The sequence below is a fragment of the Python bivittatus genome, unplaced genomic scaffold, assembly GCF_059951505.1.
Source record: "Python bivittatus isolate LINGU-HERP-01145 unplaced genomic scaffold, Pbiv_v1 ctg000020_np1212, whole genome shotgun sequence".
Lineage (NCBI taxonomy): Eukaryota > Metazoa > Chordata > Lepidosauria > Squamata > Pythonidae > Python > Python bivittatus.
The window spans coordinates 42,644,356-42,660,050 of NW_028277030.1; the positions used below are offsets into that span (position 1 = coordinate 42,644,356).

General features: G+C 41.5%; 1 long non-coding RNA gene across 14 annotated transcripts in view; it reads right to left on the bottom strand.

Annotated features, from left to right (window-relative positions):
• LOC107326363 (uncharacterized) overlaps positions 1–15,695 on the bottom strand; it is a 92,743-nt gene that overhangs the window by 24,319 nt on the left and 52,729 nt on the right. The window lies entirely within an intron of this gene.

A 15,695-nucleotide genomic window follows, 5' to 3' on the forward strand; every position in this document is an offset into this window, starting at 1 on the left:
TCTGATTTTCTCTACAGTAATGATATGTACAAATACAAAATTACCTCCTACTCTGTGGTTACGACTCCCCTCTTTTTTCTATAATCTATTTTTTCTAATAATCAAAACCATAAATCATAAGTTCATTTTTTTTTTCCGTTTCATGCAAAAAGTCTGTAAGGGATTTCCAGTCAGCAGTCTTTCCTCACAATTTTCCAAAAGCAGACCCTCTTTATTTTTCCTGAGGTAATCATTCTATATTTTTCTTCTTCCAGTTTGTTTTATTTGCAATAGTTCTCTACCACCTCTGTTTCTAGTATGTATAATCTGTAAATGTCACTTCAAGTGTAGTGCGTGATGGATAGTCATTAATTTCCTTGTTTTCCAATAAAAACTGTCCTGTTTGGCTTGGGTGTAGTTGTTGCTGATGATGACTTTGCTCACTTTGTGAGAGGTTTCATTACATTTATTTTTGCAACATCAACTATTTGCTAAAATACAACTGATTATGTAGAACTGTGATTTTCTAGTAACAAAACTTTCTGTGATGATGTCAGCCCCTTGAGGCAGCCCAGATCAAGAAACGGGACTTCAGGGATTCCAGGAATGCTCTTTCTCATAGTATGGTAGAACAACAGAATCTTGAAAGCCTGACAAAGTTTCTTCTGCCCCACCTTGTATTAACAAAATCAAGGTGGGGGCATTTTGAGTTTATCTCATGCTTTCCTCTTTCTCAGGACTGTGTAATCTTTTCGGAAAGTCACCACCACCACCTCCAGCCTCTTAGTGGCTCATTCATTCCTTCCCTATCCCCAGAGTCAGCTCTACATATCTTCACACCACCTGGCATTCACATCTGCTAGGGAGACCTTCTCACTGGCAGAAAAGGGTCCCAGCAGGGCTGCTTCTGGACTCAGGGATACAGGAGATGCATCCCTCTTGCTTCCATCCACTGGCATCTCTTCTCTGGAGGCTGACTCTGTCTTTTGAGGCACCACAGACAGACCATCAGCCTGCTCAGTCAGCAGACAATCAGACACCTAATCAGCAGCTTAAGGGTTGATGAGTCTGAGCCGGTGAGACCTAATTTGTATAATGAGGAGCCAGATTCTGGCAAGACACCTTGGCCAGGATCATGCTGACAGTTATAAAGAACGAAACAAAGTGATCAACACATCTTGAAAGGTCAGCAGTATCCCTAATCAAACCATGGCAGCAGCTGGGGCTATATAAGAGGAGCCTCCAGGCCCTTGCCCTCTGTTGCAAACAACTCTAGGACTCAGTTCCTATCACTGAACCAGTTTATGGAATTCTCTGGGCCTCAAACCCTGGACTGTTTGAAGACTCTTTTGGCTGTGCCTTTCTTTTGCTAGATCACTACAGCTCAAGTTATAAAGCAAGTTACAGACTCTGAACTTTCTAAGTCTTAAATTCTGATTATGTGTCATCAAGTCAGCATTGACTCTTAGCAACCACATAGATAGATTTTCTCCAGCAAAGGCTTAAGTGCTGTCTGGCTAATTACTAACCTGGATCACAGCTATTACAACACATCAATAAAGCCTTTCAAACTTGTATTTGCTTGGCTTTCTGTTTTGCACTGGCTGCCACAAGTTATGGGCTGGCCTTGAAATACATGCAGAGATATGAAAATGTACATTTTGGGACTGGTGGATGGGATGTGGTGGGGCTAGGATTCTGTGTGGATGTGGCTAGAGTCAGCCTTACTTTACAGTGAAGATTCAAATCCTCAGCTGAGCCAGTCAACATTTCAACCTTACCAGCTTCATAGTATGGGTGAGAATTGTGTGCTCCTGACTGACCTTTTGGGGGGAAAAGCAAAGTATAGCTATAATAAGCATGCATCTGCCTCTCACAGCAGCATGAGATTGAAGCAGTGGAGACTGGAAAATCAGGTCTGGAAAGTCTATTCCAGGCTGTTTAAAATAGCCCTGAGCTGCGTCCAAAGCAGATGCATTTGCAAGCGTATTTTATAATCTTCAGAAGGCCATAAGGCACAGCAGACAACAGCTAGATGTGTATGTGAATAGGATTCTGTCACATAGACGTGCCACCAAATTTAGGAGACTGGCTTCAGGAGAACAAAACTCCACCTCTTTTGATGTAAGCCATCCTGGACTCATGTGAAGAGGAGGAAGACTAGATTATATTTACTTATAGTATTTGATTTGCCTTCCTTTGTGGATTTGATTATTGGATCTTTACCCCAGCAGCCCAGTCAGTATTTATGTGAACATGAAATGGTTAAATCTCTTTTTCTCCATTGCAGTCAAGAGCAATGTGCCCATTTCCTCTAGGCTGTCATTCTGCAGCTGGAAAGCCAATACAGTCTTTCTGGATCAAGAGACTCTGTTATAGATACTGACAAATGGAGTGGAACAGAAGACAACTCCGATTCTGAATTATAAACAGAGGCTTGGAATAAGTCTCTCCTTTCAAAGATAATGCCATTTACTATCTTGGGGAACAGACATATTTATTGCTGCTCAGCCAAGTCTACCTGCTCCAGTGCCCAAACATGTTAAGCTTACTGACAACTGATTGCAGGGATGAAAATTGAGAAGTCTCTGATACTGATAGGAAGTCAGAAGATAAGACTTTCGGTTCCTGGATTTTTTCTGCAATGTAGGAAGGCAGTAAAAGATTTACTAATAGGCAACTTGCAGTATTAGAGCAAAACTTTTAGCTCAATATATATAATAAATGGCCCACTTAGACCAAATTATTTGCACTGATGTTTTCTATACCACTTCTACGAAGCAGTCACATACACCAACTAAATGTCTCCTATTCCATTACATTGCTATCACATTCACTATCTATACAAATGACTGTTTGGATAAGTGATTAGTAATTAGTGAATCTTAGTAATATGTTTTAAAATAATCTATGCATTTAAATAATGTTCTCAAGTCTTCCTGCTGGCATTTATATTACCCAAGTGGTCATATGATCTTGAGCATTATTTGATAGGAACATTCTAATAAAGATAGACAGACAGACACACACACACACACACACAGTAGATAGATAGATGTCCATTATTATTTAGCAGTATTTATTGACAACTCCAATCTGGCTAAGTCTGGACAATGAAAACATCAGAATCCTATTTTTTGGTTAGGTAACAAATCCAGCCTCAAACAGAAATGCAATAGAATAGTCATGCAGTGCAAGCACCAAGCACTTTAGTGAGCTTGTAAGCAACAAAGGAGAGAAAACTTTATAGAATGACTAAAACATGCTTTTCCACAAGAACTTGGAGTCTGAACTTGGTTGGGCTCACACATCACAGTAAGCCACCATTAGACTCACATAAATCACAGAGGCAGGGTTCATTAAATAAATCTTTTATGCCTTAGGCCCCAAGTTACCTGCAGACCACCTACTCTGGTATAATCTGCTCCACACTCTCAAATTTTCAACAGAACACCTTTTTTATACATTTAAAAGAGTAGACAAATCTGCTTTTTCACTGCAAGGTCTATTTGCTGATCAAACTGTCGTTGGAGATAAGACTTGTCATCAATTTATTACATTTTAGGAGATGTTTTTTATGTTTCTTTTATTGAGACTTTTTAGAGTTTCATTCTTTATTGTGCTGACTGTATTTTTTTATGCTTATGTATGTTTTGGTAAGCCACCGAGAGCCATTCAGGAGTTGGTAACACATCTATCTGTAAAATAATAAATAAGCTGTCAAACAGTAACACAGAGTCAAAATCAAAGAAGTGATATTATGGTTTAGTGTGATCAGCAAATCCAGTTCCACAATATAATATCTAACAGATCTAAGAGGGTATGATAGAAAATATATGAACCTCCCAGTTCAGATGTTATTGCACAATTTAATAGGGCTGGGCAGTCCTTAGGATTCAAACTTCAAAAAGTGCTTCTGACTGCGTTGGAGTACGATGAACATAGCACATATCTGCAACCTCTTATAGCAGCCCCATCTTTCCCAGGATCATGCAATTCTAAGAAAAGATGCAGCTGCTTTAAAATCCTATAGTCAGGTGCTATATTTATACTCCTAAATACTCTGAAGCATCTTTTGGAGGATGAATGCAAAGTGCTACATAACCCTACAGTTTAATATGGCTCCCTAGAGCCATTCTTATCAAGAGATTCTTCTGAAGCAGTAGATGAAGCCACCTAACACTCAAGTGTTTGAAAAACACACATTCAATCAAATGTAATATGCTCTGCACTGGGAGAGTTGCATCAGTATTTAGCTCTAGAAAAGTAAGAAAAATAGGTTTTGATGGAAAGCCCTCTGGCTATCTCTGCAATATGTTGCTCCAGGCACCACAAATTGCATGGTCAGGAAAGGCTTACTTTTATGAATGATTGTGCTAACCACTAGCCTTGTCAAGATTTAACCTACCTACATCCAGGGCCCATGTTTCATTATAGTATTGATAAGCAATTAACCTTCACCATCTTCTGAAATTTTTCTGCTAGCAACAGAAATACTACAAGGAATACCCGTGTGTTCATGAGCAACGAAGGCATGAAAATCAAATCCAAATAGACAGAAATAGGTTTTACGTCCAGTACTTCATGCTGTGCCTCTGAACTAGAACTGACTACAAAAATTTTGTCTATAAAGTAGCTAGAAAATTCATCAGAGCACCAGATGATAATCTCACAGTGAAAACAGTAAGCAAAACACAGAGGCATCTGATAGTTTGAAACCACTTTATAGATGCAGTGGAGCTTCAAACATTTGAGAATCATTCTCCGTTGAAACAAAACATTAGGGAACACCATTCAGAAGCAATCATGGCCAGCTCTTTAGGGGAACGGCACTAGCAGTGGTAGAACATCTGGCTTGCATGCAAAAGCTTCCTTAGAATCAGAGGTGGAAGTCACTATTTAGAGCCCAAGCCCCTGCTCTTTGCAAGAATCCAAATTAAAGCATTCCTGATGGGTGGCTATCAGCCTTCCTTGAACACATCAGGTGAATAAAAGCCACTGCCAAACTGTTGTTACTGTTAGAAACATTTTCTAATATTCCTCTAAATCCATTATTGCAGTCTTGCACTCTGGGGTGACAGAAAACAAATCCTGGTCTCCTTCCAGTAGAGTGCTATTGAACCCAACTCACCCACTTCCCCATCCCATCTTCTCAAGGCTAAACATTCTCTTTGCCTTCCATCTCTCTTTGTAGGACTTGGATTCAAGTCCTTTGATAATCCTCATTGTCCTTTTTACCCTTTCCAGTTTACCCATATTCACCATTATGTCTGATGAAAATCTTCTCTCTAAGGCCCTGGAGGGATGTTGTCAGCCAGGACTAACAGAAAAACTCAATTTAATGTAGCTTCAAAAAGTCAATCAGGCAATCTGCCAGAAAAGCAGTATGGTTAATGTACAGTATATATATGACCCAAAGACATGCTCAGAGATTATGGCTCTGGTGGCCAGTTCATTTTGAGTCAGTGGCTAGGTGTCCTCTTTTCATGAATGATACTTCAAGGGCTGCTCAGAACACACTGAATTCTTTCCATATGTTCAGTTCCAGATGTGCAGGATACGGGAGTTGACTTACTTACTTATTTATGCAATTTCTATAGCCGCCCATCTCAATCCAAGTGACTTTAACTTAAGAGAAGGCAAGCTGGCAAGGATACCCCTCCCCTCCCCCCCCCATCCCATACAATGCTCCTGGAAAGGAAACAGAATACAGTGGTACCTCGGGTCACGAACAGCACCGTTCACAAAATTTTGCTTCCGTTCGCGAACTCCGCATCGGGTGACGAACGGGATCCGCGGCCATTTTCCCTGCTATGACATGTGGTCGTGGCTTCCTGTAGAGAGGGGGACTCTCCCTCTAAGCAATAACCACCTCCCCACCCGCCTTCCTGCCCTCCATGCCTCAAGTAAGGTTAGCGTTCTCTCTCTTCATACTGCACTGCACTGTACTGTACTTTGTGTCATTTTTTTGTGGTTTAAAAAAAAATACATATGGTTCAGAATGGATTAACCATATTTACATTGAACCTTATGGGAAAATTTGATTTAGGTCATGACCAAAATCGGTTGGCGACCAAATTCGTAGGGGTCAGAACGGATTAACCGTATTTACATTGAACCTTATGGGAAAATTTGATTTGGGTCGCGACCAATTCGGGTCGCAACCAGAGTCGCGGAACAAATTAAGTTCGTGACCCGAGGTACCACCGTATATATTTTCACTAATCTATGGCATTTGAAGTCTCCATTCTTGGGTGACCCAGCAGTGAGCAAGCAGCAGCAGCTGAGCTATTGGCTAGTCATTACTTAATTAAAAGTAAGCAGAAATCAGAAGAAGAGTCCCTACTACACCTCTCTTCTGAAAAGAATCCTGCACAAGATGGATGCTGAATGAAGCTTAATTAGAGGGAGGTGATGATATGATGGGTGACATAAGCAGTATTTAAGAGAAATCGATTTTAGAGCAAGGCCTGAGCAGTTGGGAAATTAATTGGAATAATTTAATGGAAGAAAAATTGGTTTGAATGATGTGATATTGAAATGTAAATTAACTGAAAACATGCATTTGGAAGTGATTTGTTTGAGAAATTGGCTTGTTTCCTGTAATTTATTTCAAAACTTCCATTCCCAATATGAAGAAACGTGTATTTTATACAAATACATGTCCTTTTTAATGTGGTGCCACACCTTTTTTGGTGTGTGTGTGTGTGGGGGGGGGGAGATTTAAAGCAGCCCCTCTACTTAGATGGCCAACTTAAAGTCCTGCCGATTGGTTTTAAAACTTCTAAGAGTTTAGAAGGAGGTTAAACTGCAGTCCTTTTACTAATCTGTCCTGATTGCCACACTGGTTCAGTAGCCCTACTTCAGTGCACATCAACAAGAGGAACAAAAGTGAATGGTGCGTTTTGGGGGTGGTCCTTTGTCAGTGTGAAACAAATGTTTGATTATCTTTCTACTCGAATCAGCAGCATCTGCAGCAAACTGCAGTGATGCCAAATTTTAATTGTGCGTATGCCATGACCTTCATACTTGCATCAGCGTGTCAGTATGAAAGTGGCAGCATTTGCGTGGTTATGTCTTCATGCAGGCACTGTCATTTCTTCCCCCTTGTCCCCTGTGGACAATGGACACCCATCATTTTAATAGGTCTCCACGGTAATCAACAGTCGTTTTGACATTCCATTTGTCAGAGGATGGACAAGCTTTATAATGGCCATGTAAGCCAAAATTGTACCCAAGACTGTTTTTAAAGAATTATTAATATTACAGAATTAAATGTGGACAGTGCCATTGAAATTTCTCAACTTTGTTTGAGGATTACAAGAGTTATTCTTCAAGCTAAGCTGAACTTGCTATTGAGCAGATGGGCTTGGAACTGGGTTTTGGGGCCCCAAGGGAATTTGGTTTGGCTAGTAGTAGTCCAGCCAAGATCCTGGTGGGAGGGAAATACTTAAATCCTTTCTGTACTGATCTAGTTCTCATTACTTTGGGGGCTTCTGACTGCTTCCCCTCATAAATGTCTTTGAATAAAAACCCAGTGCACATAATTTGCATTGACTAGTGCATGAACCAAAAGTAATGCAAGTTGATATTGCAGCAAGTGCAGAGTTCAACAGATTTAAATGTTTCAAAATATTCAGAGTACTTATAAACTACCATATTTTTCCATCTATAAGACAATATTTTTTTCTAAAATCATTACACTAAAAATTGAAGGGTGTCTTATGCAAGGAAGTAAGCCGAGGAGAGAACCGCGTGGTTGCGAAACTGCCCATACTTTGTCTCTGCAAACAGGCTTCCTCCAATCACGAGCGAAATAGCTTGTCTCTCCAAACAGATTTCCTCCAATCATGAGCCTTATGTAACTGACGTCAGCTGATGCTGAACAAACCAATTGGAGGAAGTCTGTTTGCAGAGACAAGCTATCGGCAGTTTCACTCATGATTGAATGTAATCAGTTATGCAAAAGAGCCTGGAAATAGAGCTGCAGAGAGATGGTTTGGACCTCCTCCCACCGAGTGTATCAGGTAAATGTTACCTAATTACTAAATAAAAATGTGTTCTGCTTTATTTTTAAAATATTGATTTCTTAATTTTGGGTTGGAAAAGTGGGGGCGGCCTTATACATGGGGGCGTCTTATAGATGGAACAATACGGTATATGTATACATGCGTATTTCAAAGATCATGCGAAAATAACATCTTTATTTAAAAAAAGCAAAGGGCTGCTTCTACTTATCTTTTGAATTGGGCTAGAAAAAAATCAGCCTAATTTAGTAAGATCAGCACAAATCTCATGTGTAGAAAAATGTGACTGAATAAATGAAACCATTTAAAATGCTACTTCATTCTCAGAGGTGCTTGTAAGAAGTACACACACTTCATTTTTTGAGGGTTTAGAATGGCTTTTTGATACAGGATTCCCTGGAGTCTAGCAGGTGGAACTTTGAAAACCTCACTTGTTGAGAACAACAGATTAAAAATTACTTGAGCTGAAACTTAAAATGGCAACTGCACATGAGCTGAAGCCAAATTGCCAGGAAGCAGTGCTCTAAAATCTTGATAACCTCTTGTACTAAAAATAAAAAGACCACCCAATCTAACCAATGTTTCCATTCATAACATATCCCAGCTGTATTTCAAAGAGATCATTCAGCAGGAAGTGATCAAGAATCTTAGTTATAATTTCATGATGGCAAGAATTGTATACACTTCCAGCCACCTTGAAAGCAAACATTTCTTAGCTGTCTCCACATTCAGAGACCTATTCTGAATCAGTATTCATTCTACCTTCCTTTTGTTCTGAAGCCTGCAGAAGTTCCAAGAGCCCTTCATCCACCACCTTCCAACATACTACTACTTATAATCTCTTTAAGTTTAAACACTGCAGTTGTAACTTCCTTTCAGAGGCATAAAGGGGCTAGTAAGAACAAAACAAAACCCTATAATAGCAGATCTTTGGGCTGGAGTGACTCCACTGTATTGCTCACAATGGGATTGGAATAGAGCAGGTAAGATGCCTTTGGAAATACTGCATGATTTTAAGAAAACTTTTTCAAAAGAAAATCTTTTCAGGAGTACATGTAAGTATAAACTCACAGAAGTGGGACCCAAAGGTAGCTTCACGCAAAATGAAAATGCACGGAGGAGGGAAGGATGCTTCGAAGTGTAGTTAGAAGAAATATTTGATAGGGAAAATTTATGCATGCTATGCCAAGATCTTATTCCATACCAATTAGTATTCAGAGGCATGCTCTCTTGGATCCTACCATCATCATCATCACCACCACCACCCCACTCCAAAAGACTCTGGGAAGCTTACAACATAAGAGAAAGACAAAGAATGAATCCGACCAAACGTGAGTAAGAGCCCAAATTTGGGCCTACACTGTGGCAATAAGGGTGGCAAAACATTGCTATTTTTCCAATAATTGCACTTGCCAATAGCCATCTGATGTTTCTGTTTAGAGTGACCCATTTCCTGCTGGGGGGTGGGCTGCAGGACCATCTGTAGGGCCGCTGTGACGAGTATTCATGCTGTCCAGCAGATAAAGTTGCCTGGATTTGCTTGGAGTTGGACCCTCATTGGGCAGGTCCAACTCCATTTGAGTTGCCCGGGACACACCTGGCGTTTCAAATGTTTCTTCTGGAATTTCATCTCCCAGAGCTCTTTACAAAACCAAGGTATCCTGGGATCAGTGCAGAGAGAGAAGCTGCATGGGAGCAATCTAGTCCAGGACCTCATTCACCCACCTATTCCAGGCTGCAACCAAGGCCTCAGCTGAACCACCAGTCAGATCCTCAGGGAAAACCCCAAGCTCCTCCTAGAACCCAAAAGGGTCCATCAATCACCTGGGCCCTGTCTCCCCATGGGGGTGAGTGGTACCATTGAGCTTGAGGGCAACCAAAGAGTAATCTGTCCATGGTAATGGACTGATGGTAAAGTCTTCCAAGACCAAATTGCACTGCAACTATCAAGTGTAAAAAACCAGACATAGCAAGTGACTGCCCCATATGTACCAACAGAAGAGAATATATCCCATATGTGTCAGGCCCTCAGTGAGATCCATAGATGCCATGGAAGCCTTGAACTCCAGAGCTGCCTCTGACTCAACATCGCCAGATGGCAGGTTAAACTCTGCAAGGAACTTAGTCTTGGGGACTCCACCACCAATCCAGTAAAGGAATCCAACAGCTTAAGCAGGGATGCTGCTGCACAGTTGGGAGCATCAATCCCAACTGTTTCTAAAGACCCAACTTCAGCTAGAGGGCCTCACTTCTGGTTATGTCTAGAACAGAACCTTTAAGCACTCTTAAAACGACTCATGAATGATAATAGCCACCTCACCCCCACTCCCTCAGGATCTCTGCTGATACAAAACCTGAAACCAAGGTAGACATATTTCCAAGAGAGAAACATCCCCCTCAAGGCCACTCAGGTATCAATTATGCATGTCAGGTTGTGTGATGGACTGGAATGGAGGAAGGGGGGTGAAAACGGTGCTCTCGTCTCCAGAGCAATGCTCTGGAGATAAGCGGAGAAAGCTGGCGCATCCCTAAACATTCCAGAAGATAGTAGAGAGTTGTGCCTGGGAACTGCTAGTCAGTCTGAGAAGATTCTGTAAACAGGTGCTGGCAAATAAACCTTGCTGATTGAACCTGCATGGTCTCCAGGAGTTCTTTGGGCTAGGCCTGACATCAATCTTCTCAGACTCACTAGCAGTTCCCAGGCACAACTCTCTACTATCTTCTGGAATGTTTAGGGATGCGCCAGCTTTCTCCGCTTATCTCCAGAGTGTTGCTCTGGAGACGAGAGCACCGTTTTCACCCCCGTTCCTCCATTCCAGTCCATCACAGGTTGGCACCCTCATCCATGATCAAATTGTGCACAAGGACACATCTATTACACACCAATCTGGCATTCATTCAAAAGCAGCAGCCAGAATCCAGGGCCACCAAAAATACAGTTACCTGGTCCTGAGGGTGGACAAGACATTGCAGGATTCCTGCATCCCCAAAAGCACCGCACCCTCAGATTCACACCATATCTACCCCTGTCACTGTACTATTAATACCATCTACCCTCCCTTCTCTCCCCAAGTCCACCCCCACACTCTGTCCCAGGCCCACCCATCCATACCTTCCAGCACTCAACATATCTACTCACACCCAACAACAAGCACCTAATCCTCACTATCATCATTGTGATCTGCCTGGTCTTACCTGATGTCCTAAGCCCCCATCAGCTGCTCTGCTCCCAGCACTCTGCAGCTGCGAGGCACCTGGTCCTCTCAGGGAGCCCCTTTCCCATGGCTATGCTCATCTCCCACCATCCACCAGGTCACGTAAGTAATGAAACCCCCAGATCATTGGGCAGCTGACCCCAGCTCAGGCGCCCAGGTCCAGAGACAAGGCCCTGACAGTGTCAGGGCAGCCAAGTCAGAGTGAAAGAGGCCTCCAAACCAAAAGGAGAGTCCCCAGCTCAACTAAGCACCCCCCAGCCTGGTGCTCCCAGCAACACCCCAACTCTCCACTGCACCTGACCTGGACACCCCTTCCCCAGCTCCTTAGCCTCGAGCTAAGGGTACCTCAGAAGCCATCCAACCTACCGACCCCTGCCAGAGGGCCAAGGGAACATGTATCTGTATCTTGTACATGTTACTTCATGTGGTTCCATGTCCTATCCCAGATTATTCCCTAACAGGAATACCGATGCAGTAGAGAGTCTGCCACTCCTCACCATTTCCCCCATTGTCTTCAGCAGACTCAAGGTGAGGATAAGCCATGGGTAATTGTTCCTTTCAGAACTGGAACCAGATTGTGCCCTCTGTACCAGAGTTTTGATGTTTCAGTTATTAAGAGTAAGGTACATTTCTGTAGGTTGCAACGAAGCAATCCTGTCAGTCATGCAAGTGCAATAAAATAAAGTTTTCATATATAGTATACTAGGAGTACTCCCCTTAATTCAGTGCAGTAAATTTTGTTCAGCATCTAAGACATTATTAATGTTCAGTGATTCTTAAGTACTAGCTTTTTATGTGTACAGCCTGTCCTATCTGTCTTAATGCAGCCAACTAGAACACAACCCATGAAAAGAATAATTCTCCCATTATCTTCAGCAGCTAGGCATCACAGTAGCTCACAAACCAACGAAATCCCTTCAAAGCCTCTTAAGCAAACCCAATCGTCCAACAACTAAAGAAAACAGAAAAGGAATTGCTCTGTCTTTGAATTTGATCTCACATCTGTCATAGAGTGCAGAGGCCATGAAGGAGAAAAGGAATGTTCTATAATATAGAAAGAAGTCCATTTTTGGGGTATTCTTTGGACAATCTGAGGCCCCAGGACTTTGTGCGGCTCCTTAACGTCTTGGGACAACTTCCAGAGTTCACTCCCAAATTATCTTCTGATGGCAATTTTTCATTTAACAGAGGGAGAAAATTATTAAATGCACCACCAGTAATTATACTATCTGTACTGAATGTTAGTTAATATCAAACTAAGTTATTTTTTTTTTGGTGGTCTCACCCAGTTCTTGCAAGTGCAGAAACACTTGGGTTTCCTTTTAGCCCATATCAATTCGAATCAACAAACTGGAAGGGACCTTTGAAGCCATCAAGTCCACCCCCTGTTCTATGCAGAATCCAGATTACAGCATTCCTGACTGACGTCTGTTCAAACTCTATTTGAACACATCCAGCAAAGGAGAGCCCTCATCTCTGTAGTTACTTAGTTCTGTGGTTGAATACTGTGAGAGTTCTTTGTTTTCCAGGCACACCACCATGTAGCAAAACTGTATAAAATGCTTTATTGCAACACACACCTTCCCCCAACCACAGGCTATTGCCTTTCACCTATCTAGGACTTGCAAGGTGATACAGTCCTGTAACTTGTTCAAGCAAAAGTCTATAAAATGTATAAAGTCTGTATAAATATATAAAGTCTGTAAAGTGGCATACGACCTTTGCCTTTTCCAATGTTCCTGCACTAGTTGAGATAGGGTGCTGCTTCAGTGTGTTTGTTCCTCTTTTAGTTGTTACTGAGCTCCCAGCAAAGCTTTAGGCTCCAGGCAGGACTCCCACTAAGATAAGCCGCTCACCACAACCTGTGGCCTTGGCAGTTGAATGATAGTCCTCTTGCCTGCTCGCGATAGCTGCCAGTCCTTAGACGTCACCTCCGCTTCCCCCTCTCTCCGAGCAAAGCTTCAGGCAGGACTCCCATCAAGATATGCTGCTCACCACAACCTGTAGTCTTGGTAGTTGAATACTTGTCCTCTTGCCTGCTCGCAATAGCTATAGTAGTAGACGTTGTCTCCGCTTCCCCATCTGTATGCTGTTTGCTTGTCACGTTTCCTCTTACACATGCACTCTCTACACACACTTCCACCTCCACCCTGTCTTAATGTTTGCTTTTCTGAACTAAGATCCTGGGTGGGGTGAGGCTGCATCTAGACGCTGGCATATCCTTGAAAATGTCAGGGTGTGGCTGATTATCCCAGGCAGCTGGAAAGCTGGCCTGGATGCTTGTGAGTAGTCAGAGAAACAAGGGAAATGGGGTGAGAAGTGTTTCTGCCCGGCTGCAGCTTACCTTTCTAAAGCACAGGCAGAAACTCCAACTGCCTCACAAAAACCTCTTACTACAACTTAAAGCCATTATTCTAATCCTGTACACTGGAATAATAAAAACCAGTTCTTGATCTTTTCTATGGGACACCTCTTAAGTGCCTGCCCTCTGGAATACAAGCCTCCCTGATACTCGTGCAACTCCTACCCTTTGCCGTTCTGGAAAGCCTTAAAGACCCAGCTATTCTCATCGCCCTCCCTTGGGTTAAGGTGGTTGGGGCCCCTGCTGGATGTGTGTGGGTGTGGTTAGTCAGATCCGCCATTAGTTCTTGTTATTTCTTGCTATTTTTTTCATAATTATTGTATTCTAATTTTAATTCTGTTGGTTTTATTGCATACCAGCCAGAGTCACTTTAGAGTTGGGCAGTGCCTAAACTGAATAAAATAAAATAAATTTGAACAGGTATCCCCCAGGTCTGTTCTTCTGCAAGCCAAACATATCCAGTTTCCTTAATCTCTCCTCATATGATTTAGTTTCTTGCTTCCTGTTTCTTGTTTTCCTCTTGCAGTTTGTGGTATGGAATCCAATATTCAAAGAAAAGATTGACTAGTAAGAAAAAGTGAAATGATCAACTGATGACTCTTGTGGTGGAAAAAAATATTTTTCTTTAAACAGGAAAAATAGGGCCAAAATAAACACTACCAAATCCACTCACCCCTTGCCACCACAAAAAAAATTACTGTTAAATAATTGATTAAAAAGCCATTTTTTACAGCATTTTTCATACACCATCAATAGGACAGGGAAGTTGTTCCTCAGTGCAGCAATAGCAGCAAAAAAACCAAAAAAGGTTTTGTTTCAAGGCAAAGTTAACATCATTGCTAAACCGAAATGTTTGATAAAGAGCTGAAATATATGAAAGTTGTATGGCTGTACATTTAACTAAAAGGCACAGAAGCATTTTACTCCATCAAATGTCAATACAAAAAAGACAAACATTTGTGTGGACTCAAATTTTAAGGTTAAATATAAGCAAGAAATATGAGGGCAAGCTTGTTTGGAACAAATTTGATTCTACTTCCAAAATTATACAAACTAAATCAAAGTCTTGACTTTAAAATCTATCTGATCTACAATTAATGTTATTTTAACTCCTTTACTGCATCTTGAAGACAATCAACTCTATCAAGAACTGTTATGCCACATCCATTAAATTTACCTGGACCATTTTCAAAACTGAATTCTTAGGGAACATAGAGACCAGGATTTTAATGTTATCTCATTCAAGGAATTTTAGGGGGGGGGTGGGACTTCCTGGCCACATCTTCCCTTTGTCATGCTTTCATATTTTCCTTCCATCTTACTGCTGAAAAACCATTGAGGAAAAGGTAGAATAGTTGCACAATTTTTTTCATTGGTAGCACCAAAGCCATCTGTCTGGGAGCATCCTTAGCCAAATAAATATGCCAAATGTAGAGAGAGATAGGATTTAAACCTACACTATGGCAACACATGCATTTTAAGGACATGGCAACAACTTTTAATGCAACAAATAACAATCACAATTAGAAACATGTAAAAATGCTTGCTTTTAGAATTTCACTGTTTCAGGCAATAATTATATTACCAAAAATGTTTAGAAATACACATGCAAAAGTTTTGGGAAGGAATCAGCAGGCAACACCAGCTGTTCCAAGAAGAACATTAGTATCAGCAGAATGCATACGGCCCAAGATTAGAAAGTTTGCATTAGCAGCTAGAAATGCTAGCCTGTCAGCATTTCTACTGTATTTCATACACAAAAATGCATATTTCATAGCCACTATGCCAAAGGCATGGAAAAAGCTTTCAGGACTTCAATCTGAAAGCAATTCCCTTAGGCAGAACTGAAAAAAGGTGCTCTCCTTTTCATGGATGAAAGACTTAGTAGTAAATAACCCATTCACAGTCCTAGCAGGCTTTATCTTCTTGACACATGGCCAAAGCACTTATTTCAACTTATTGCAAAGCTGGCTCCCTCCAGATGTGTTGGGGTTACCACTGTAAGAATTCTCCACCAAATATTCTGCTGGTAGTCTGGGAGTTTCAATCCCAGTATAATTGGAAGGTGCCAGGATAGGACATCTGATCACTCCATCTGATAAACCGGTAGTC